The 22,562-nt window shown below is 39.6% G+C and overlaps 1 long non-coding RNA gene across 1 annotated transcript in view; it reads right to left on the bottom strand.

Moving 5' to 3' along the window:
* The window catches only part of LOC132018786 (uncharacterized), a 52,464-nt gene that overhangs the window by 15,303 nt on the left and 14,599 nt on the right, over positions 1-22,562 (bottom strand). The window contains exons 2-3 of the long non-coding RNA XR_009404585.1: positions 720-801; positions 511-626 (exon numbers count right to left, since the gene is read on the bottom strand). This is a non-coding gene — a long non-coding RNA (uncharacterized LOC132018786). The remainder of the gene's footprint in view (positions 1-510; positions 627-719; positions 802-22,562) is intronic.

Genomic DNA, 22,562 nt, shown 5'->3' on the forward strand with positions numbered 1-22,562 from the left:
CATTCAGTTTGCATATAGGCTAATCTTTCCACTGCAAGAAAATCTTGATCAATTACAAACACATTGTATTTTTAAAGATGCCAGGATACTGCAGAAACTAGAAGGACTGGATATACTAATTTTTAGTAAAGAAAAAATGTTTCTGAGGAACATTGATATCATTCAGACATTTTTTTTTTTTTTAAACCTTAGGGGCATTTGTTAACTATGAGCATAGCTTCGGCATTGGGTTTACCCAAGCAAAGAGACTCTAGTAGAATGAAAAACAGCAAAGCTGCAGCAGTCATGAAGAGTTGGTGTGACAGGATGAAAACTCACAGGGACCTAAATGCACCATCAGATTCCCGTGGAAATTTTCCTTGGTTCTGGTGTTATGTGGAAGACAGGGGATCTAAGATGGAAGATTCTAAAAGGCAGAATAAAACCTCTCAGACTTGTGTGCTTGGGAACCAAAAAAAATTCTAGGATAACATTGACTTCGATACATAGCCACTCTCCCCCTCAAGATACCTTCCAGAGTGTGAAGACACATGGATATGAAGCTGCCTATTCGATCCCTTGATCTTTCAGTACTGAGGAGATGGAGACTCTTCAGGCTTTCAGTCAGAAGATCAGATATCCATGCCCTAAGGGCAGAATTAAACCAGAGAGAGATAATTCTCACTACATTTCATCCCAACAGGGCCCCAGCTCAATTTCTGAGTTGCTCAGAACCTCACCTTGTTTGCCCAGCAGAGAAGAAAAGGAATATCCTCTGTTGTAAGAAAACATCTTGTAGAATGGTCCTTTAGTACACAATATCTGGAGAAAAATGAAAAGTTATTAGTCATGCAAAGAAATAAAACTGGCTGATAAACAACAGAAAAATAATATAATAGCTATAGACCCACAGATGATCAATGTATTGGAGTTAGCAGATGAAGGCTTTAGTAAAACTGTGATTATTATGCTAAAGAAAACAGAACAGGAAGAACAAAGTAGATCAAAGTGTGGATAATTTTAATAGATAAATCAAATCTACAAAAAAGAAATTAAGTGGATATTTTAAAACTGAAAAACAGGATAAACATAAAGAGAACCTCAACAAGGCAAATTGTAGTCAGATTGCTTAAAATCAAAGTCTTAAAAATATCCAGAGGAAAAATAAGCACATTACCTTTACAGGAACAACAGTAACACTGAGAGCTCTATCTCAACAGTAGTGATTAAAGCCAGAGGTAAGTAAATAATACTTTTTAAGGACTGAAAAAAATTAAGAACTAATTCATATCCAGTAAAAACATATCATTTATATCCAGTAGGAACATCCTCAAAAATGAAGGTGGAATACATATGTTTTCAAAGGCAGAGTTAGAGAATTAGTTTAAAACAGACTATACTAAAGGAAAAACTAAAGAACATATAACCAAATCCTTCAGATTAAAAAAGTGATTCCAGATGGAAACATAGAAATATTGGAGGAAATAAAGAATAGTATAATGGGAAAAATACATGGAGATTTAAACAAATGCTAACCATATAAAAGAATAATCTTAATGTCTAGTGAAACAAATTATATGCAGAACTCGAAATGCATGGCAATGGTAACACAACAGTGATTGGAAGTAAACGGAACATAAAGACTCCTACCAATGTCAGGAAAGTAGTAGAAGTAGTAATTTATATTAGTACTATAATAAGCTGAGAATGCCTATTATAATCACTAACAGAATAATAAGGTAATTTAAAACTAACAAGTTAATAGAAGGAAAAATTAAGTAATAAAAAAACTGACTACCTCAAAAGAAAGTAAGAAAAGAAGAACAAAATGGAAATATAAATAAGCCAAATGGAAAACAAAAGGTAGCCAATACATACTGTAATGTATCCACGATTACATAAAATATAAATGAACAAAAAGTTCCTAGTAAAAGAATATTTTTGTTAGACTCAAAAAAAAATATGATACTCAGAAGAGCCTAAGTTTGAAGTAAAAGAATAGAAAAAGATACACAATATAAGCATCAATGAAAATAAAGTTGGTAAATCTGTACTAATATCAGATGTTATATTTTAAGACAAAAAACATTACTAAAGATAGAGGGACACTTCACCATGATAGTGCCAAATCAATCAGGAAGAAATCACAACACATTGATACATCAGTATAAAAACATTCTTCAAAATACATAAAGCAAAAGTGAAAAACACAAATCTAAAATCATAGTGGGATACTAAAGATCCTCTTTTAGTACACAATAGAAAAAACAAAAAAATCAGTAAAGATATAGATTATGTGGATAAGAATATTAACTAAACTGATTTAATTGACAATAGAGAATATTGCATTGAAAAGTGATTAACACTTTTAAGGGCACAAGAACATTTTCTGAAACTGACCATATGCTGGGTTATAAAGAAAGCATCAACAAATTTCGAAAGATTGAAACCATTCAGTTTGTTTCTTCACTATATGGAATTAAACCAGACATCAATAACAAAAGGATAAATAGAAAAATCTAAATGCATGGAAATTAAACATATGTTTTGAAATTATTCATGAGTTAGAGAAAAGATCTAAATGAAATTATAAAACATGTTAAATGAATAGTAATAAAGACACAACACAGCAAACTTACAGAAATCCAGCTAAAGCAGTTAGTGGAGGAAAAGAACTCCCTGAAGGACATATATGAGGGGAAAACATGAAAATTTAAGTTTCTATCTCAAGAAACTATAAAAAGAATAGCAAATCAAAGATTAGGGAATTTGAGGAAAAGAAATAAAAAAGATACTAATGAACAAGAATAAAACAGGAAAGAAACAAACAACTGAGAAAATCAACAAAGCCAAAATTGGTTCTTTGAGAAAAACCAAAAATACTCTAGAATTAACAAACCCATAATAAAAATGATCAAGTAAAAGAAAACACAAATTGCTACTGTCAGTGATGAGAAAGAAACACTACTTTAGATCTAGAGACAGCCAAAAAATAAGAAAATGTTATATACAATTTTACTAAAATAATGTGTTAATTTAAATGAAATATATAAAAATCCTCAAAAAATAAAACATATATAAGAACAAAGAGAAAATATGAATGTTACATACCTATTGGAAAGATTGAATTCTTTATTAAAAACCATCTCACAAGAAAACCCAGGCCCAGATGGCTTCGTCTTTGAATTTCTCAAAATATTAAGGATGAAATAATACTATTTTGCACATAGTATTCCAGGGAGTAAAAAAAAAAAAAAAGGAAGAAAGAAAAGAAAAAGAAAAGGAAGAGTAAGGAAAGCTTTCTTAGAATGCAAAGAATATCTTAACTGAAACAGAAAAAAAGATAAATAGGGTTTTATCAAAATGTAAACTCTGTTCAGCACAAGAAACACTAAGAAAGTGAATACCAAGGCAGCATCCAAGAAGAAAATATTCACAATACATACATCTGACAAAGGTCATGTATTTTATCCAGAACATTATTTTAAATGAAGTCACCTAGGGCTCTTACTGTTCCCTGCCAGCCAGGTCCAATAGGCATAACGACACCAAATATCTGTGCCAGCATGATGTTTGGAGGCCTACCAGGTATCAGGTTCCTTCTGGACGATATTATGACAAATAACAGAATTGACACTGCCCAAAGCAAAACAGTTAAACTGCAGTATACTCCTTGTTTCTGCCATGTGAATACAAATGATTTCTTCTGGAGCTCTAGATGAATTCATAAACACAAACATGCCCAAAGGTGAGAGAAGATAACCGCAACATTTCAGGGCCTTGAATGTATTGGTGAAGTCTCCAGGGGTCTAATTTTGGGGACACTTGGGATATCCCTTTACACTACTCACCAAAGAAAAAAAGCACAAGATGGACAGTTCTCTTTGAATTATAAAGGCAGAATATACCATATTTAAACATGCTGCTCCAATCCATTTATCAGCTAACCCACAAGGATATTAGTTTTGAATGGATCAGAAGAGAAGCCTCTGAAGCAGGCTCATGCCACATGGCAAGCTGTTCTGGCCATTGGGTCATAGGCTGCACCACAACCAACTGTATTAGAAACTGGTTCTTAGAAGTCACCGGAAAACCTTGAGAGAGCATTCAGAGAACAAGGTGTAAGTTTTAGAATATGGGCATGTTCTCTTCTGCCAATAATTCTCCATTTGAAAAGTAGCTCCAGGGATGCCTGGGTGGCTCAGTTGGCTGAGTGGCTGCCTTCAGCTCAGGTCATGATCCCAGTGTCCTGGAATCGAGTCCTGCATCAGGCTCCTTGCTCAGCAGGGAGCCTGCTTCTCCCTCTGCCTCTGCCTGCCTCTCTGTCTGCCTGTGCTCACTCTCTCTGACAAATAAATAAATAAAATATTAAAAAAAGAAAAGAAAGAAAGAAAGAAAGAAAGAAAGAAAGAAAGAAAGAAAGAAAGAAAAGTAGCTCCAGATTATGCCTGATCATGGGAAGTGAAATGACTCTGCAATTCTAACTTCTCTTAATGAAATGAGTATTATCTGATCCACTATGAATCCTAGCATCCCATTGTAAAAAGAAGATGGTATACACAAAACTGGACCTGAGTAGGTCCAGAAAACACAAGTACAGTGTATAAGAGAACAACACAGACTCACATAGCAGCTGTTCCTACTACTTCGTAGTAGTAGAGTCTGCCTTGACCCAGTCCCATGCCACATGGAAGATTCTTATGACCAGGCAATGAAGGAGAAGATAATGTGAGCCTGGTTTACAGATGTTATCCACACATCATCTACCTTATAGTCTTATGTGGGGCTCTTCTTGAATAGTAGGGGTGTAGGGACAGTCCCCCAGAGGTCCTAACTTCGTACACTATATTTAGTTGCCCACTTTGCGTGGAAGGAGGGATGATTTTCTATGGATCTACATTAATTCATGGAAGGTGCCAAGGAGCTGACCTGCTGGATAGGGACTTGTAAAATTGACTATTTTATTCCGGAAATTCTGTGGGGGGTGGGACTAGGAAGTGGATGAGCTTTTGGAATGGGCATACAGTATGTAAATATTTGTGTCCCACATAAATGTCCGGACAGTATCCACTTCAGAGACTTTCAATAATCAAGTTGTCAAGACAAGTCACCTTGTGGATCTCAGTCTGCCTTTTTCTCCCACCATCCTGCATTGATGAACACTGGGGGCAGGAAGGGTTAAGCTTGGAACTTGGTGGATTCACTGGGACATCTCTGAGTGCTGCTCTCTTGCCCAAACCTCTGGTAAAAGGAAAACCATGACAACCCAATAAGCATAGGATGGCCAAACACTCATAGCCTATAGAAATGAAGGTCCAGCTATACCCTCATAGAGAAACATGCCAGGCCAAGATGAGTGTAGGGAAATTTGTGATGGGTGGTAAAACAAGGTTTGTCTGATTATACATTTAGTCTTGTGACCATCTAAGTAAGTAGAACTACACTTTGTATTAGTTGATTCTTTTTGCTCCTGCTATCTTATACCTTACATGGAGAGGACTAAGGGTGACTAATGTTTTAAGTTTTTGAAGGCAGTGTGACTGAGTTTATCCTGAAAGGATACAACATTTGATCGGATTTTGTGTGTCTCCTGTGTTGGGAATCATAATAGTTTTCATCCAAAGTATAAGAACAGATGCCAAGGGGCAAAGACGTGGACTGAATATTTTCTTTGGCCCATTGAACCTACTCTCCATCCTTCTCCAATTTACTCCGTGTCCAGAAAATCCACTTTTTTTTTAATAAAGATTTTATTTATTTATTTGACAGATAGAGCTCACACAAGTAGGCAGAGAGGCAGGCAGAGAGAGAGGGGGAAGCAGGCTCCCTGCTGAGCAGAGAGCCCCAAGCGGGGCTCGATCCAAGGACCCTGGGATCATGACCTGGGCCGAAGGCAGAGGCTTAACCCACTGAGCCACCCAGGCGCCCCCAGAAAATCCACTTTTATGGATTATATTAATGGGCATTTTCACTTGCCTTCTTGTTGGGTTTGACCAAAAGAAGTCCCAAGCAGGGATCTAGACGGCAAGAGCAGAGAGAGAATTCAGGGTATTTATTTCTCTAGTTACCATCTGGAGGTGGGTCACATCATCCTATTTAAGGATTAGTTCTTAATGGAGACCTTCTGGCTTCTGGTAACTACTCCTTCTTTGACTCCTTCAGGTTTAGTAGTGGGAATAGCACTACCCCTTGCTGACTTCCCTAAACCCTACACATACCTTTGTAATGGGCTCTCTACTAAATTCACCTTAATTACTCATTTGGGTGTGCCATGTTTTCCACTTGATGTACTATCATTTTATATCTCCTCTTTAAAACCCTTCTTATTCATGCATTCCTAATATTAACAGATGACATTACCACCTACCCAGTTATCCAAGACAAATATCCATGTAAATAACATCCTGGTGTGTTCTTTTCTCTTCAGTCCTCATGGCTCATTCACAACCAACTCTTCTTCAACATTTTTTTAGGGGCATCTGAGTGGCTCAGTTGGTTAAGCGTCCATTCTTGGTTGAGGCTCAGGTCATGGTCCTGAGGTTATGGTATCTCCCTCTCTGGGCCTCCTCCCTGCTTGCTTACATGCTCTCTCTCTCTCACTGTCTCAAATAAATAAATAAATAAATAATCTTTTACACTTACCATGCCTACTGCTACAGCTTTACAACTCAATACTTGCAAGTCTTCTAATATAACTTCCCTTTTTAAAAATTAACATATAATGTATTATTAGCCCCAGGGGTACAGGTCAGTGAATCACCAGGTTTACACACTTCGCAGCACTCACCATAGCACATAGCTTCCCCAATGTCCATAACCCCACCCCACTCTCCCTCCCCCACTCCCCTTGGTGACCCTCAGTTTGTTTTGTGAGATTAAGATTCTCTTATAGTTTGTCTCCCTCCCAATCCCATCTTGTTTCATTTATTCTTTTCCTACACCCCAAACCTCCCACGTTGCATCTAACTTCCTCATATCAGGGAGATCATAAGATAATTGTCTTTCTCTGATTGACTTATTCAACCCAGCATAATACCCTCAAGTTCCATCCACGTCATCGCAAATGGCAAGATTTCATTTCTTTTGATGACTGCATAGTATATCCATTCATCTGTTGATGGACATTTAGGTTCTTTCCATAGTTTGGCTATTGTGGACTTTGCTTCTATAAACATTTGGGTGCATGTGCCCCTTCAGATCACTTTATTTGTATCTTTAGAGTAAATATCCAGTAGTGCAATTGCTGGGTCATAGGGTAGCTCCATTTTCAACTTTTTGAGGAACCTCCATGCTTTTTTCCAGAGTGGTTACACCAGCCTGCATTCCCACCAACAGTGTAAGAGGATTCCCCTTTCTCTGCATCCTCACCAGCATCTGTCATTTCCTGACTTGTTAATTTTAGCAATTCTGACTGATGTGAGATGTTATCTCATTGTGCCTGATGCTGAGTGATGTGGAGCACTTTTTCATGTGTCTGTTGGCCATCTGGATGTTTTCTTTGCAAAAATGTCTGCCCATTTCCTGATTGGATTATTTGTTCTTTGGGTGTTGAGTTTGATAAGTTCTTTATAGATTTTGGATACTAGCCCTTTATCTGATATGTCATTTGCAAATATCTTCTCCCATTCTGTCAGTTGTCTTTTGGTTTTGTATAACTTCCCTTTTGAGTTCTCTGCCTACCTATCCATCCTACATGCTATTGCTTTTCAAAAATGCGTAATCGAGCACATCCCATTACTGCTTAAACCTTTTGATGTTGCTTCCTCATTCACAGTCTCAGTCCAAAGCCCTGAGAATGATATGGAGGGTTCATCAAGCTCTAAAGCTCCCTATTTCTCTCTTCTTTGCCTCACACAGTTTGCTTTGGACATACTGAATTGTCTGACTTGCTGAGAACTGATTAGGCTTGTTCGTGTCATCATGCCTTTGTGCATACTGATTATTCTGCTTGGCAGGCCCTTCTTGATCTTGTCTACCTGGGAAATATGAAATCATTTTTTTAAGACACGACGCAAATATCACCTTCTGTAGGTACACTTTCTTTTTTTCTTTCCTCTTTTTTAAATTAACATATAATGTATAATTTGTTTCAGGGGTACAGGTCTGTGATTCATCAGTATTACACAATACATAGCACTCACCACAACACATACCCTCCCCAGTGTCCACCACCCAGCCACCCACCCCTCCCAACCCCCCTTCCCTCTAGCAACCCTCTCAGTTTGTTTCCTGAGATTAAGAATCTCTTGTGGTTTGTCTCCCTCTCCGGTTTTATCTCTTTTCATTTTTCCTTCCATTCCCTTATGATCCTTTGTCTTGTTTCTCAAATTCCTCTTATCAGTGAGATCATATGATAACTGTCTTTCTCTACAAAATAAGTCACTTACACTTTCTTGACTTACTTGAAAATCATGTAACATTTATTTTCTTACTTTACATTAACTCCTTTAGTAAATATTTATAAACACCTAATACCACATACTTAATCTATCATCAGAGATATAGTGCTGAATGAAATATGGTCCCTATTCTCTTGGAGCCGGTAATCTAGCAGAGAGATAAAGATAAATAAAAACAGGTAAATATATAGTATATACATTTGTGATTCAGGCTAGGAATAACATCAAGTAAGTTGAGAAGCTTGGAATTCCCAGAAGGAAGGCTATTTTATAGAGGATCATCAGGGCAGGTCTCATGGATAAGGTGATATTTGAACAAGGGCCAGAATGAAATAAGACAGCAAGCCTGTGGGTAACTGAAAGAACACTGTGCTAGGCAGAGAACCCTACGATCTCAAAAGTCCAGCGGCAAGTATGCACTTAACCTTTCAAAGGATCAGCGAGGTGGCCAGTGGAGCAGAAAGCTATGAGTGAGGTAGAGAATTGCAGGACATGAGATGAAAGAGCTCTAAAACTTGGAAGAATATTCGATTTTTCTCAAGGAATGATGGGAAGATGTTGGGGAGTTTTAAATGGGAATATTAATGTGATCTGACAGAGTCATTTTTTAAAATGACTCTGTGGGCACCTGGGTGGTGCAGGGGGTTCAGCGTCCAACTCTTGATTTCTGCTCAGGACATGATTTCAGGGTCATGAGATCAAGCTCCCAATTAAGCCCTGCTTCAAGCTCCATGCTCAGCATGGAGCTTGCTTAAGATTCTCTCTCTCCCTCTCTCTCTCTGCCCCTCCCCACTCTCTTTCTCTTCAAAAACAAAAAGAAAATTCTGCTGGCAGTAATCTGTAACTCAGCTAGGGCAGAGTCAAAGAGGTCAGATAGGAGGCTGTTGTAGTGATCCAGAAGGTGGTGGTGATATAAACCAGGGTAGTGGCAGTGGATGTGATGAGAGGTGCTTAAATTCAAGATATAGCCTGCAAGGAGAGCCAATAGATATACTGAGGGATTAGATGTGAAGGAGGAACACACACACACAGAAAGAGAGAGAGAGAGAGAAGAGAGTTAAGAATGACTTCAAGGTTTTTGCTTCAGCAGCTGAGAAGTTGGGTTTGCTCTTTCCTGCCCTGTGGAGTCCAGCAGCAGGTGCAGCTCCTCGTGGGGTGGGAGGGGGAGGCAGATGAGGAGTATGTATTAAATTCAAGCTATACACTAGACGTCTCTGCGGAGATCTCAAGTAGACAGCTGGATATATATGCCCGGAGTCAGAGGGGTGGGATAAAGATCTACTTATGATCTACTTAGTTCTCTGTAATAATACCCATGACATCCTGTTGGATTTCTTTTGTTTGCACATTTGCACCCCTAAGTAAACCATAAGCTCCTTAAGGCCAGCAACTATGTCTGATTCAACTTTGTGTGCATAGCAGCTAGACCAATGCTTAATAAATATATATTGAATAACATGAATGTGTGCATGACCCTCCTTTGGCCTCCTCTTCTTCTGCCTTGCATACCTGTTCTCCTAATTCTCATCCCCGTGGAGGAAGAGATACTCTGGACACATCTATTTACTCTTAACACCCAGTACACCATGTATATTTGCTATGTTGAATTAATTATCCTGTACTCTATTTACACCTGTATTTTGGATACACTTTTGGATTAACAAGCACAATTATAATTTTGAGATGAGCTTCTCATCTCAATACCTCTCCCATCTCTAGTCACCTTTTCAGTGTCAGGCAAAACTCAACATAAGTGGGAAAAAATAAAGGAATTTATCCCATAGTCAAATACAATTGACTTTAGCATGCTCAACTCTTATCTCTATTAATATATTCCTCCACTTTGTGGTGTCCTATAATTTTAAAGACCTTTTGAACACATTTTTTCCTATAATTCTTAAAACCAATACATCACCAGTGAGGACACTACTTGCCAAGTACTGCACTCTTATTGAATGACAGGGCTTAGATTCAAACCTGTTGTTCTTGTTTGTTTGTTTTTGTGGGGTTTTGTGTGTGTGCATGATTCTAATTTCCAGACTCCTTTCCTCACACTATTTTATCTTCCTGGTGGTCTCTATATTTTTAGCACAAAATGTTGAGTTTTGAAACTCAGTTTTCTACTGAAGACTATTGCAAGATGTGAGGAGGAAGAAAGATAAGTGTTGGTGAAGATGTGGAGAAATTAACCGTCATGCACCATTGGTGGGAATGCACACTGCTGCAGCCACTTTGGAAAACAGTATGGCGGCTCCTCAAAGAAACAAAAATAGAACTATCATCTGATCCAAGAAACCCAGTCTGGGGTATTTATCTCCAAGGGATCCCAAAGAGATACGTTCACTCCCGTGTTCATTACTGTGCTATTCACAGTAGTCAAGTTGTAAAAACAACCTAAATGTCCACATATGGATGAATCAATAAAGAAAATGTCTCTCTCTCTCTCTCTCACACACACACACACACGCGCGCAAAGATTATTCAGCCATTAAAAAAAAAGAAGAAGAAGAGGGGCGCCTGGGTGGCTCAGTGGGTTAAGCCTCTACCTTCGGCTCAGGTCATGATCCCAGGGGCCTGGGATCCTGTCCCGCATCGGGCTCTCTGCTCAGCAGGGAGCCTGCTTCTCCTCATCTCTCTCTCTGTCTGTCTCTCTGCCTATTTGTGACCTCTCTCTCTGTCAGATAAATAAATAAAATCTTTAAAAAAAAAAAAAGAAGAAGAAGAAGAAAATTCTGTCACATACTACATGGATGAACTTGGGAGGACATTATGCTAAGTGAAACAAGCCTGTCACAGAAGGACAAAGAAGACACGATTCCTTTTATATGAGTCTCCAAAATGGTTAGAATCAGAACAAGAGAGAGTAGCGTGGTGATTGCCAGGGCCTGGCAGGAGATGGAAATGGTGGGGGTAGGGGAAGTTGCTGTTCAAACGAGTACAAAGTTTCACTAATATAATATGACTAAGTTCTAGAAATCTGTTGTACAACATTCTTACTTAACAGCAGCATGTTGTGCACTTGAAATTTTGTTAAAAGCGTCTCTCTTCAGTGGTGTTCTTTCCACAATGCAAGAAATTGGAGATGATCTGTTGCCTAGAAGAGAGAAGATAGGCTGCCACTGTGCTGGCAAGATGTTGAAAAGGTCACACTGATTGGCAACGCAGGTCGTAGGCATTTAGCTTAGCAGTGGGGTGACCCTGGTGCAGACCCTTGTCTCGTGAAGAAAAGGACACTTTATGGTCGTAATTGGTGATTTCTGTTTGCGCATTTTCAGTTGTCACTTTTTTATTTTTATTTTTTTAACACACACACAGAGAGAGAGAGAGAGATCACAAGTAGGCAGAGAGGCGGCAGAGAGAGAGAGAGGAGGAAGCAGGCTCCCCCCTGAGCAGAAAGCCTGATGAGGCGTTCGATCCCAGGACCCTGAGATCATAATCTGAACCAAAGGCAATGGCTTAACCCACTGAGCCATGCAGGTGCCACTTTTCAAGGCAAGTCCTGGAATAGAACACAAACTTCTGCTTGCTGAGTTCTATACTCCAAAATGTGAAGCAAATGTCATGTTTTCTCCTCATTTTACAGTTTCATTTTGCTCTCTCTTGCAGGGACCTCTGCATCCCCCCTGCCCAGCCAAAGTTCCTTGACATTCCTTCCATCAATATTTCTGTTTTGTATCTAGAACAAGCTCTGGAAAAGAGGTGAGGTTAACAGCATGACCTTCTCTCTTGTCTCAGACACCTGTGTGTTCAGACCCAACATATGGAGTATTTCTGTCTCTTTTAAATTCCCCGTCATGCCAGACAGACATCAAAGGAGACCATCTGGATCGTTTACAAGATGCAGACAACATACCATCCACATAGGACATGGAAATAGCGAATGTTGAAACACCCAGACCTTCCCCCTTCTCTCTGAGGGGGTCCTTCGTAAGTATTTTCACTCTCTGCGGCGAGAAAGACACAAAGGGGTCTCTGTGTAAAGCGTGACCAGCCTTCACACATCTGGAATGCTCCCACGATCTGTCTGTACCAAGTTTCTGGAGGAGGACCAACAGACCCTGGCAATGTACCTCGTGCTACCAGGGCACGTCACAGACTCTGTCCTAGGACATGGGCTGAGCTGTCTGCTGCCACTGCCACAGTCTTACTCCACTCGGTTGATGGAGATGTGTCCACTGACTCCCAACACATCCTTCTTCTCCTGCTGCTCCCTAGGCTGGTCTGGGTTCGGGATGTGACACCAAATCATTCTGGGAGCTGGGTCCCTGGTTGCAGTTACATGGGCACCCACTCTCCCCCACTCCACCCCTTTCCCCGTTCTTCATGGGCATGGGCGTGTCCACATTTGACAGCCAAATGGCCAGTCCGAATGATGTCATCTGCCTTATTGTCAATGTCATGCTTCTGTCTGATAGTTTGCCTCACTGGCTCCTTTCACTGACCTGTTCAGGTCAGGGTCATTTAGAAAGTACAGAGCTGAAAGAACATGCACCGTTAGGAAACCTCTGCATTTTCACAAAAAAGCCTTCATTCAATTTTCCCTTCTCCTGGAGCCTTGGTTATTGAGGTCAGGCTAGGAATGGTGTTCGTTATGAGGCAGCCTCAGTATCTATAATCATGTGATCGATTTTTACATGCTTTCATGGTCCAAGCTCAAATATAGAACTATACATTTCTACTGCCGTGTTCATTCGATGTGCCAGTATTTCGTGGAGATCCCGGGGTGGCAAGTTATTTTTATCTCGGTTTTTACAGATTATAAAAATTCTATGCATCTGATGACAAATTGTCTTTTTTAAAAAAATTATTTAATTATTTGACACAGAGAGAGAGAAAGTGAGAGAGAGCATGAGAGGAGAGAAGTTCAGAGGGAGAAGCAGACTCCCTGTGGAGTTGGGAGCCTGTTGTGGGACTCAATCCTAGGACTCTGGGATCATGACCTGAGCGGAAGGTAGTTGTTCAACCAACTGAGCAACGCAGGTGCCTCCAATAACAAATTACCTTAATCCTCTCTTTAACTTTTATGGATATGACTAGTTCTCACTTCGGTCAGTATAAAAATTTTTTGAGGGGCATCTGGTTGGCTCAAATGGTTAAGCGTCTGCCTTCATCTCAGTTCATGATCTCCAGGTCCTGGGATCGAGCCCCAAGTCCAGCTCCCAACTCAGCGGGGAGCCTGCTTCTCCCTCTCCACTGACTCTCCCCCTGCCTGTTCTCTCTGCCTGTCTCTCTCTCAAATGAATAAATAAAATCTTCCAAAAAAAAATATTTTGGAAGCAATAAAGAGAGAAGAAGGTGTTATAAATTGTTGAGACCTTTGTAAATTATGCTCTGTAGTAGCGGGCCACACACTAACAAGAATTTAGGTCCTGTCATGGTCTCTTTCTTTATAACTGGTCAAAAAAAAAGAATTCTGTACTGTTATTGTTCTCCAAACTGCGTTTTTAAACTTACTCTGACTTTTAGGTAAGCCCTCTTCTGGTTTCTTTCAGGACCTGTACCTTCGTCCCAGAGGAAATTTGAGGAAAAACAAGCCTTGTGATTCTACCAGCTCTGAGAATTCACCAAAGGAGGTGGTGGGACACACAGCCTCCTTGCAGAATGCTAACTCATATGTATTTTTAAGAATCCAGTGTAACCAGGAGTATTTTTCAGTTGGTCCCCTTTAAATTTTTTTGGAAGATTTTATTTATTCATCTGACAGAGACAGATCACAAGAAGGCAGAGGGAGAGAGAGGAGGAAGCAGACCCCCCGCTGAGCAGAGAGTCTACATGGGACCCAATCCCATGACCCCGGGACCACGACCCTAGCTAAAGGCAGAGGCCCAACCCACTGAGCCACCCAGGCACCCTAAATTTGTTTTTTTTTTTTTTTTTAAGTGCATTCAAATTTGTATACTTATTCCAGAGCATGTGGAAGGCAAGAGCCTGCTGGGTTGGGCTGGGGTCTTTAAAATGACCAAGGACTCCTCACTGTTCCACGCACGCTACTCCATGAGAGGAACAGTTCTCTGGGAGAGAATTATTTCCATTTCCACTCTACTGAGGGGCTAAGGCAAAAAATAAATGTCCTCAGAACAAAATGCAAATGTGAAAGAATCATAAAAATACAAAGACACGAAACATTGAGGAGATGCCATTGCAACTTCTTCAACGTTTAAAGTTAGAACCATGGAAAATCGAACTCCAATGGAAATATCTTAGATTTCTGCCCTGAGTTTCTACCAAAGGGAATTTATCTATTTGCTGGTATATCATCCATTCTTTGGATGTTTATAGCTATTATTTTTTTAAGGCTTTTATTTATTTGTTCGGGAAAGAGAGAGAGCATGAGTGGAGGGAGGGATAGAGGGAGAAGCAGACTCTCCACCAAGCAGGGAGATGTGGGGCTCCATCCCAGGAGCCTGGGAATCATGACCTGAGCTCTAGTCAGACGCTTAACTGCCTGAGCCCCCCAGGTGCTCCCACAGCCATTCTTAACACATTATCCTAGTTAATTAATTTTTGACCTATTTGAAAGGAGCTAAGATTTTCCTACGGAGATTACAGAATTCAATTTTGCCTTCATTAGAGATTAAGATAACTGGATTATTTCAGTATATAAAACAAATCTATTATAGATGTTCTCTCTGAAACACACTCTGTCCCACAAATATACACATAGATTCCTGCACATACAAGCCATGTATACACGTGATCTACACATAAACGTGCACTATTTCAGGAGCTGGCAGTAGGGAAATTTAGTTCTCCCCAGATTATGCCTTGTGCTATACACATAGCCCTTGTACTAAAGCCTATATGTTAGTCGTTCAGTTGAAGGGATTGAGGACAGGAGTGTCATTTTAGGAATCTGTCCCAAGTATGATTAAGATGGACTGCTTAAAAGACACAATAGAAGATCTTTTGTTGTGAAGAGCAAACAGGCATCATTTAGTTTGCTTCACTGACTTTCTGGGGATGTCCTTACTTGGCACTGAATAGAATCTGATTTGCAACATTTGGAAATTTACTTCCCCCTATCAGGGCTTCCCTCTTATTGTTGCTGGCTCCTAGTATGCCCCCTAGGGTTAATATAAGTAGGTGTACTGAGGGCATATTATTATTTATTATTCTTTTTAAAAATTATTTAAATTCAATTTAGTTAACATATAGTGTATTATTATTTGTTTCAGAGGTAGAATTTAGTGATTCATCGTTTGCATAGAACACCCCGTGCTCATTCCATGAGGTGCCCTCCTTAATGCCCAACACCTAGTTACCCCATCCTTGCCCACCTCTCCTCCAGCAACCCTCAGTTTGTTTACTATTCTAAGATTTGTATACTATTACAATTTCCATTCTACTATTAGAAAATGAACTATTGGAGAAATTGAAGATGAGAGAGGTTAACCCGGCCTCAGTCTTAAGGTCAGAGAATAGTATGACTTTGCATCTGTTGGACCCAAGATATATGCTTTGAACCCCTGTGTTAGGTTGTCTTCAGAGTTCTGAAATCTAGCTGGGACTGAAGAGGCCATCTGTTCCCATCCCAAAGTTAAATTAAAAGGAAAAGAGATAAAAGCTTACTTATTCGTTAACTTTCTCTACTGGCCTATCTTTCTAGAATAACTAGAGTAAATTGTCTTACAGAAAACCCTAATTAAAAGTTGTAGCACCCTGAGGCTCATAAGGATTATGATAAATAACAGCAATAAAACAGAAATCTATGGCTCAGCCCCCATCCAGAGATAACTAGAATCCCAACTGCCTTACCAAACTTTGCTTGGAAGAGGTTTCCATGTCCTTCCACCACTCAAGATGGCTCCTTCTCTCGTTCCTTCATGTTGGTCTCTGGAATTCAGCTCTCTCTTGTGCTCCCACTCACAGCCAGCCATCAGGTTGGCAGTGTTTTCTCTCAGCTTCCACATCGGCAATGATGTTGCTATGACCCTCATAGCTTTTCTGTTCAGCTCCCTGAACTGGATGGATACTACTCTCGTACTTTGGCTCCTGGGACACCAAGCTGTATTGTGTTCCTAGCTTCTCACTGTAATTTCAGCAATTCAACACCTCTATTTCCCATTCTTTATGGGAAAATCAGGACATCTAGTCCTCAAGTCACAAAATTCATCTTCCTTGGAAGTAGGTGCAGTCACCAAGCCAATGCCAGTCACCTGGCCTCTCCCTTAGGACCCAGGCCCAGATGTTAAGGAGTGGCCTCTTTCCTGGGACAGCTCTGCTGCTGCGCTTCAGCCCTTAGCCTTGGCATGTCTACTGGGGTCCCTTGGTCCTCTAGAAAGGTCCAGACATGCCTGAACTCGTGGTGTTCACATGATTTAGGCCCTTGCTCTGGGAACTTTCCCTCCTCCTTTTTTTTTGTTCCTGGGTTCTCATTTCAGTGATCCTCTATCAGATCTTAGCCCTCCAAAAACCAGCTCTGAAACCATACTCTGAAAGTCCTCAGCTTTACCCATCCAACTCCCAACCAATATGGTACCCCCATTTTTCTGTGACTAGTGTTGATATATACTATTATCCTTTTCTAGGACACAATTTCCTCTCACTAGGTTGAATGAAGTCATATACATGCCTGTACTGAAGGTCCACTAGGCAACTGTTCCAGGAAACTCTTTTGTTCCTATCCAGAGGGCTCCAAGGTGGGATAGTCATACCATCCTTGGTGAGCAAGACAGTCTTGGCAACAGAGCAAGAAAATATTGAACTACTATTTTCATTTATGTTTTACCAGAAGAGAAGTAAAGTGCAAACTTTATAGTCTCTGCTCTGTGTCTTGACATGGTTGCTTTTTGTTCACATGACAAAGGATGCCATATCACCCATGGACCATGAGGGATCCCAAGAGAAAGTTCTACTGAAGGCTTGCTAGTCACTTGGTAGCTGGTTGTCAGCATAGCGGCACATATTGTCATTTGTTGCCTGATTTAGTGGATTACAGTTGTTTTCCGGATTTATTAAATGAAATCTCACAATATGATTAAAGGCATACAAAAATGGCTGGAAGAGATGGCTGATTGATAATATTAATAATGTTGGCAAAAAGGAAAATGTAGTGAGGCTGACTCTTTTGAGTCCCACATAAGCTTTCATTGGCCAAAGTAGGTGCTAAAAACAATGATTATTTAATCCAATATCAAATAAGAAGTCAAAGTAACAAGAATTCAAAAAAAAAAAATCCAAAATCATCAGGAAGACTCCTTGATATATGGATTTAAACTCATTATGATTAAGAATGAATCTCCTTTAAGGATGTATCTCCGTCGTTTAAAATATCGGCCATTGTAACTAGAAAGACATTTAAAAATATCATTCAAAATGACATTAATATTTTAAGTGGGAGATAAAAACTATTTGATATCATTAATATGCAGAAGATAAAACTATAAACAAAATAGTACCAAATGAAATAAAAATTACTTTCAAAGTATTTAATTTTTATCTTATTCTTTTAAAATGTGTTCTTTATAGTTGTCCTATATGGTGTAGATATAAATGCATAATTTATAAATGATGAACTGTGTATATATAGATGCATTTATTTAGTATTTTTATAGTGATAGGAATAAATGACCGAAAAACCCACTAGAGATGGTAACTGTGAGAGGAGAAGGAAAGAACATCCTGCTCCAATGCAAACTTGTATTAAGAACATTTCAAAATTCTTGGACAATGAGTAAAAATGAATTAAATTTCCTTATTTGTCCTCTCATGATTTTCTCTTCAGAATTCTTCTAATTTCAATGGCATCTCCATTTTGTTTTTTCCCTTTTAAGTGGAAATGCCAGGGCTGACCTCATCTTAATATCGTAATACTGTAAAAATAAGGCCAAGCACATTACATCCCTGTTCCACACCTTCTTCCGCTTACTTCCCATCAACACCCCCACGATGGCCTTCAAAGCCCTATGAGCTCCCTTCCTTCTTCTCCCCTTCCAACCTCATTGATTAAAATTGTCCCTGCCCTCACTGGCCCTCCCCTTGCTCTTCACGCATATACCATTTAACTACTGTCATTTTATAATACACAGAAGGGTAGGTTTGTTTGCTTAAGGAGTACAACTCCTTGGAAGGGACAAATACTATCATTTAGATGCATCATATTTGAGAAGAGGACAAAAGTTTCATCAGAAATGATTTGGGCTTTCCACATAGAAAATATTTAATTTTGGAGACCTGTGCATTTTTAAAATTCCAAGAATGTATTTAGAGGAAATCTCTTTTGACAAATTTATTTCTTGGAATATTAAAAGGACTCTGTGGAGAAAATGCTTCATAAGTATCTAAGCATTTTCTGACAGAGTCCTTTCACGGGGTAAGTTCATGAATGCAGGACTGAAAATACTATAGATTCAAAGAAAATAATTTCATTGATTCTCTATTGCCACAAAAAAAGTACCCAGAAGGAAACTAATCTATGGAATCATCGAGATACTAGATCTTTGGAAAAATTTAATTACAAAGGTACCCTAAAATAATTTAGGACATAATAGGATTGGGTGAATCCACTGAAGGAAAAGAAAAAAAAAAAGAGATTTTATGGATAAAAGAGATTTTATGGATAACAGGACAGAAGAGGAAAAGCATTGGGGTAACATCAACTTGAGAAGGCAGTGTGCACTGGGAACATACAAAATAATCCTTGTATCTTTTGGAAGTGGGCAGAAGTCAGGGGATGGCTAAGGCCTTTCTGCAGAAATGTAATCAGAATTATTGCCAATCTACACAGAAAATGTTCACTTGAAGCGGACCTGCTGACTAGCTTCAATACCTTCTTCTTTCAGGGATCAACCTCATTCTGGCCCAAAGATACTGGAGGAAATAAGAACTCATGAGGATGATGGTGCCTCTCAGTTATTTCCTCTGCTCTGTTGGTCCTACTCTTTTATCAGCAAGAAAGGCCTTCAGGAAAGAGGTCATACACTAGTTATCACCAGTTACACACTCAGCTTGCAGGACATTCCTGAAGCCACATATTTCCAGGGCTAGCTGAGATACTGCAAAAATGAACCAAATAGTTACATTTTGTCTGACCTACAAAGACCCTGCACAGACATCTTATTCTTCAGCAGCTCCTGCAAAGTCAAGTTATCAAGAGCTCTGTTGAATAATTGGCCTCGCTTTTGTTTCTGACTTTTCTCAGGTAGAGACATGAGTTAGAGGACATACAATCTATTCTGATAGCTCAGTGGGGCAGACAGAATTCAGCTATTTAGGATAATTGGATGGACTAAGTTTTTAAAATGTAATGTTGCTGGGGCACCTGGGTGGCTCAGTCAGTTTAGCATCTGCCTTTGGCTCGGGGTCCTGGGATCTTGGGGTCCTGGGATCGAACTCCAGTTGGGCTCCCTGCTCAGCAGGGAACCTGCTTCTCCTTCTCTCTGTGTGTGTGCATTCTCTCTCTCTTTCTCCTCTTCTCTCTAAAATAAATAAGTAAAATCTTTACAAAATAAAAAGAAGGGCATGTGTTGTGATGAGCCCTGGGTGTTATATGCAAATAATGAATCACTGAACACTACATCAAAAGCTAATGATGTACTACTATATGTTGGCTAACTGAACATAATTTTTAAAAAGGAAGAAAAAAGCAAATAAATAAAATAAATAAATAAAAAGTAAAATGGCTTCATGATTCTGGGGCAGGATTTCCTCTACATTCTTTATCAATGGAGAAATCGGACCTTTTTAAATGGTAATAATTAATTGTTCTATTTGGGCATTTGCTATGTGGGAAGAACTTTCTTGGTGATTTTAAGATCCTTGACACCAAAGGCTTTCCCTAACTCACCTTTTCTGTCCTCACAAAATTGTATTTTCCCATGATAGATGATCAGTCAAGTTTTCTTAAATGAATGGGTCAGTCAATAAATGAAAGTCTGAATTATAAATAAGTATCAGAGACATACTCTCTGTCTTTAAAAGTCTTAAAATGTAGGTGAGACAATACACGATCTGAGGGAAACATTGAATGAGTCAGTAGAGACCAAACATGTGGTCCAGATAGTATCTTCTAAGGGATTCCAGTGGTGGAAAGGCCTCTTGGCAGGAGCTGGATTTGAACTGCATGTGGAAAGATGAGCAGAATTTTGACAACCAGAACAGATATTAGAGTATTCCTGACAGGGGAATGTTGGGGAGAAAGACGTAGAGATGGAGATATACTAGGTATGCTCTGGGCAGAGTGAAGAGATAAGATTAACAGAGGAAGGAGGTTTAGAATGCTAAAGAAAGGCACTTAGACTTTATCCTGTAGACAGCCTCGAACTGTTCAGTTATAAAATTCATCTTATAGACTCTAGGGCTGGTACTAGAGAGACACATTTAGGAGAGATAGAGCCACAGATAAATGCCACACAAGTGACAGGCACTCTGATGACTGTGTGAGTTAGGGTATGGTGGTTGGTTCTATGTCAGCTAAGAACACAGGGCTGCTGAGGACAAGCCTGTCTCTCAAACTGGACAGCTTCCACTGTGCTCAGATAGAGAAAGAGAACAATACCCGTGTGAAGAAAGGCCCCAGATGTGCTACCCCGGGGCCCACCTTCGGCCATCCATCTCATTGTCCGGCGTTTTCCCAGGAGAGTTGAAATCCTACCCGACACACTGGCCACTGGATAGCCTCCAGCAGCACTCATGACTTGCATTCCCCAAGGGCTCCAAATCTATCCTGAGTTGTGCAGGAAACTTGTAAATTATTTTCAAAATTTTTTTTAAAAATCATAGGGAAAATTCATTGTATACCTTCACACTTAACATATAACATCAACATTGTCTCTTCTTCAATCAAAATATCTGATGGAAAATAACTAAGATTTCTTTATATTTTAGCGACTGTGAAAATTAAAATGAAGTCCACATGCAGAAGTATTTTCATCGTTTTGACCCCCCTTTGGGGAGTAATGAGAGCCGATAAGTAACTTGTTTCACTGGGGCCATGCAGAGAATTATAACAATGTTTTAAGCATGAGTTATAAAGACATGTACTTTTTCTGAAATCTGTAATGACAGTCTTATAATTTTCAAGTAGGAAGAGACTATATTTAAGTTTGTTTGGGTTTGCAGAGGTGGTACTTCTGTCCTTGCTAAAAATGTAACTTGCTTTAAAAGTAAACTTCAGGGGGCACCTTGGGTAGCTCAGTCAGTTAAGCATCTGACTCTTGGTTTCAGTTCAGGTCATGATCTCAGGGTTGTAGGATCAAGGCCCATGTCAGGCTCTGCAGTCTGCTTGTCCCTCTGCTCCTCACCCTACTCTCTCTCTCTCTCATTAAAAAAAAAAAAAAAAAAAAAGTAAACTTCAGAAAAAGAGTCCATTGAGTCCATTCAGAATTTTAATGGTGGGGGGATGGGTGTGGGGCGGCTAGGGAGCTTTTTTTCCTGCTAAGATAATCTGAAAACTTTCCCTGTTGTGCTGTTGAGTCTCACAACTTTGTGGACTAAGAGAGCATCATGACCTTGGATAGCCACCATTGTAGAAAAATCTAAGCATGACAGAACTTAGCATTCATGACTTTGGTAGCTTAGAGAGATGAAACCTGAGGAGCCTGCCTGCCCTCACAGGATGCTAATGGAGACAACGTGACTTTCACATCTCCAGTGAGGTTTGGTGTTTGTAAATATGTCCAGCCCTGGAATAAATCCCACTTGGTCATGGTGAATGATCCTTTTAATGTACTGTTGAATCCTAGTATTTTGGCTAGTATTTTGGTGAGAGTTTTCGCATTTGTGTTCATCAAGGATATTGGTCTATAGCTCTCTTTTTTGATGGGATCCTTGTCTGGTTTTGGGATCAAGGTGATGCTGGCCTCATTAAATGAGTTTGGAAGTTTTTCTTCCATTTCTGTTTTTTGGAACAGTTTCAGAAAAATAGGAATTAGTTCTTCTTTCAGTGTTTGGTAGAAGTCCCCCGGGAAGCCGTCTGGCCCTGGGCTTTTGTTTGTTTGGAGATTTTTGATGACTGTTTCAATCTCCTTACTGGTTATGGGTCTATTCAGGCTTTCTATTTCTTCCTGGTTCAGTTGTGGGAGTTTATATGTCTCTAGGAGAGCATCCATTTCTTCCAGATTGTTGAATTTGTTGGCGTAGAGTTGCTCATAGTATGTTCTTATAATTGTCTGTATTTCTTTGGTGTTAGTTGTGATCTCTCCTCTTTCATTCATGATTTTATTTATTTGGGTCCTTTCTCTTTTA

The sequence above is a fragment of the Mustela nigripes genome, chromosome 5 (assembly GCF_022355385.1).
Source record: "Mustela nigripes isolate SB6536 chromosome 5, MUSNIG.SB6536, whole genome shotgun sequence".
NCBI lineage: Eukaryota > Metazoa > Chordata > Mammalia > Carnivora > Mustelidae > Mustela > Mustela nigripes.